Source organism: Mobula birostris, unplaced genomic scaffold (genome assembly GCF_030028105.1).
Source record: "Mobula birostris isolate sMobBir1 unplaced genomic scaffold, sMobBir1.hap1 scaffold_798, whole genome shotgun sequence".
NCBI lineage: Eukaryota > Metazoa > Chordata > Chondrichthyes > Myliobatiformes > Myliobatidae > Mobula > Mobula birostris.
Genome location: NW_027278515.1, coordinates 78,503 through 82,605, shown reverse-complemented (window position 1 = coordinate 82,605; position 4,103 = coordinate 78,503).

The window sequence follows — 4,103 nt, the reverse complement described above, 5'->3', positions numbered from 1 at the left end:
CATTGTATACAGTTAGTGAGATTGACTCCAGGGCTGTGTTGCACACAGTTAGTGCAGTGAGAGTGGATCGAGGGCATGGTTGTATACAGCTAGTGAGAGTGACTCGAGGGATGTGTTGTACACAGTTAGTGCAGTGAGAGTGACTCCAGGGCAGTGTCGTACACAGTTGGTGCAGTAAGAGTGGCTCGAGTGCTGTGTTGTACACAGTTAGTGCAGTGAGAGTGACTCAAGGGCTGTGTTGTACACAGTTAGTGAGAGTGACTCCAGGGCAGTGTTGAACACAGTTAGTGCAGTGAGTGTGGATCAAGGGCATGGTTGTATACAGTTACTGAGAGTTACTCGAGGGATATGTTCTACACAGTTAGTGCAGTGAGAGTGACTCCAGGGCAGTGTTGTACACAGTTCGTGCAGTGAGAGTAGCTCGAGGGCAGTGTTGTACACAGTTAGTGCAGTGAGATTGGCTCGAGGGCAGTGTTGTACACAGTTAGTGCAGTGAGAGTGGCTCGAGGGCTGTATTGTACACAGTTAGTGCAGTGAGAGTTGCTCGAGGGCAGTGTTGTACACATTTAGTGCAGTGACAGTGGCTCAAAGGCTGTGTTGTACACAGTTAGTGAGAGTGACTCCAGGGCTGTGTTGTACACCGTTAGTGCAGTGAGAGTGACTCCAGGGCTGTGTTGTACACAGCTGGTGGGAGTGACGCCAGGGCTGTGTTATACACAGTTAGTGAGAGTGACTCCAGGGCAGTGTTGTACATAGTTAGTTCAGTGAGAGTGGCTCGAGGGCTGTGTTGTACACAGTTAGTCAGAGTGGCTCGAGGGCAGTGTTGTACACAGTCAGTGCGTGAGAGTGGCTCCAGGGTCTGTGTTGTACACAGTTAGTGGAGCGAGAGTGGCTCGTGTGCCTGTGTTGTTACACAGTTAGTGGAGCGAGAGTGGCTCGAGGGCTGTGTTGTACACCGTTAGTGCAGTGAGAGTGACTCCAGGGCAGCGTTGTACACAGTTAGTGCAGTGAGAGTGGCTCGTGTGCAGTGTTATACACAGTTAGTGCAGTGACAGTGGCTCGCGGGCAGTGTGGTACACAGTTAGTGCAGTGAGAGTGGCTCGAGGGCAGTGTTGTACACAGTTAGTGGAGCGAGAGTGGCTCGAGGGCTGTGTTGTACACAGTTAGTGCAGTCAGAGTGGCTCGAGGGCAGTGTTGTACACAGTTAGTGCAGTGAGAGTGGCTCGAGGGCTGTGCTGTACACAGTTAGTGAGAGTGGACTCGAGGGCAGTGTTCTACACAGTTAGTGCAGTGAGAGTGGCTCGAGGGCTGTGTTGTACACAGTTAGTGAGAGTGACTGCAGAGCAGTGTTATACACAATTAGTGCAGTGAGAGTGGCTCGAGCGCTGTGTTGTACACAGTTAGTGCAGTGAGAGTGGCTCCAGGGCTGTGTTTTACACTGTTAGTTGCAGTGAGAGTGACTCTAGGGCGGTGCTGTACCATGTTAGTGCAGTGAGAAGTGGCTCGAGAGCTGTGTTGTACACAGTTAGTGAGAGTGGCCGAGGGCAGTGTTGTACACAGTTCGTGCAGTGAGAGTGGCCTCGTGGGTTGTATTGTACACAGTTAGTGCAGTGAGGAGTTGCTCGAAGGCAGTGTTGTACACAGTTAGTGCAGTGAGAGTGCCTCCAGGGCTGTGTTGTACACAGTTAGTGCAGTGAGAGTGGCTGACGGCTGTGTTGTACACAGTTAGTGCTGTGAGAGTGACTCGAAGGCTGTGTTGCACACAGTTAGTTTAGTGAGAGTGACTCCAGGGCTGTGTTGTACACAGTTAGTGAGAGTGACTCCAGGGCTGTGTTGTACACTAGTCAGTGCAGTGAGAGTGGCTCCAGGGCTGTGTTGTACACAGTTAGTGAGAGTGACTCGATGGCAGTGTTGTACACAGTCAGTGTAGTGAGAGTGCCTCCAGGGCTGTGTTGTACACAGTTAGTCAGAGTGACTCCTGGGCTGTGATGTACACAGTCAGTGCAGTGAGAGTGACTCCAGGGCTGTGTTGTACACAGTTAGTGAGAGTGGCTCGAGGGCAGTGTTGTACACAGTTAGTGCAGTCTGTGTGGCTCGAGGGCAGTGTTGTACACAGTTAGTGCAGTGAGAGTGACTCGAGGGCTGTGTTGTACACAGTTAGTGCAGTGAGAGTGGCTCCAGGGCTGCGTTGTACACTGTTAGTGCAGTGAGAGTGACTCTAGGGCAGTGCTGTACCATGTTAGTGCAGTGAGAGTGGATCGATAGCTGTGTTGTACACAGTTAGTGAGAGTGGCTCGAGGGCAGTGTTGTACACAGTTCGTGCAGTGAGAGTGGCTCGAGGGCTGTGTTGTACACAGTCAGTGCAGTCAGAGTGGCTCCACGGCAGTGTTGTACACAGTTAGTGAGAGTGACTCCAGGGCACTGTTATACACAATTAGTGCAGTGTGAGTGGCTCGAGGGCTGTGTTGTACACAGTTAGTGCAGTGAGAGTGCATCGAGGGCTGTGTTGTACATAGTTAGTGCAGTGAGAGTGGCTTGAGGGCAGTGTTGTACACAGTTAGTGCAGTGAGGGTGGCTCGAGGGCAGTGTTGTAATACTATGTTAGTGCAGTGAGGTGGCTCGAAGGATCTGTTGTACACAGTTACTGAAAGTGGCTCGAGGGCAGTTTTGTACACAGTTAGTACAGTGAGAGTGGCTCGCAGGCTGTGTTGTACACAGTTAGTGAGAGTTACTCCAGGGCAGTGTTATACACTGTTAGTGCAGTGAGATCTGGCTCGAGGGCTGTGTTGTATACAGTTAGTGCAGTGAGAGTGGCTCCAGGGCTGTGTTGTACACAGTTAGTGCAGTGAGAGTGGCTAGAGGGCAGTGTTGTACACAGTTAGTGCAGTGCGAGTGGCTCGAGGGCAGTGTTGTACACAGTTAGTGCAGTGAGAGTGGCTCCAGCGCTGTGTTGTACACAGTTAGTGCAGTGAGAGTGACTCCAGGACAGTGTTGTACACAGTTAGTGCAGTGAGAGTGACTCCAGGACAGTGGTTGTACACAGTTAGTGCAGTGAGAGTACTCGAGGGCTGTGTTGTACGCAGTTAGTGAGAGTGGCTCGAGGGCTGTGTTGTACACAGTTAGTGAGAGTGACTCGAGGGCTGTGTTGTACACAGTTAGTGCAGTGGAGAGTGACTCGAGGGCTTTGTTGTACACAGTTAGTGAGAGTGGCTCGAGGGCATTGTTGTACACAGTTAGTGAGAGTGACTCCAGGGCACTGTTATACACAATTAGTGCAGTGAGAGTGGCTCGAGGGCTGGGTTGTACACAGTTAGTGCAGTGAGAGTGGATCGAGGCTGTGTTGTACACAGTTAGTGAGCGTGGGCTCGAGGGCAGTGTTGTACACAGTTCGTGCAGTGAGAGTGGCTCGTGGGTTGTATTGTACACAGTTAGTGCAGTGAGAGTTGCTCGAAGTCAGTGTTGTACACAGTTAGTGCAGTGAGAGTGCCTCCAAGGCTGTGTTGTACACAGTTAGTGCAGTGAGAGTGGCTCGACGGCTTGTGTTGTACACAGTTAGTGCTGTGAGAGTGACTCGAGGGCTGTGTTGTACACAGTTAGTTTAGTGAGAGTGACTCCAGGGCTGTGTTGTACACAGTTAGTGAGAGTGACTCCAGGGCTGTGTTGTACACAGTCAGTGCAGTGAGAGTGGCTCCAGGGCTGTGTTGTACACAGTTAGTGAGAGTGACTCGATGGGCAGTGTTGTACACAGTCAGTGTAGTGAGAGTGGCTCAGGGCTGTGTTGTACACAGTCAGTGCAGTGGAGAGTGGCTCCAGGGCTGTGTTGTACACAGTTAGTGAGAGTGACTCCAGGGCTGTGATGTACACAGTCAGTGCAGTGAGAGTGACTCCAGGGCTGTGTTGTACACAGTTAGTGAGAGTGGCTCGAGGGCAGTGTTGTACACAGTTAGTGCAGTGAGAGTGACTCGAGGGCTGTGTTGTACACAGTTAGTGAGAGTGACTCCAGGGCAGTGTTGTACACAGTTCGTGCAGTGAGAGTGGCTCGACGGCAGTGTGTACACAGTTAGTGCAGTGAGAGTGGCTCGAGGGCTGTGTTGTACACAGTT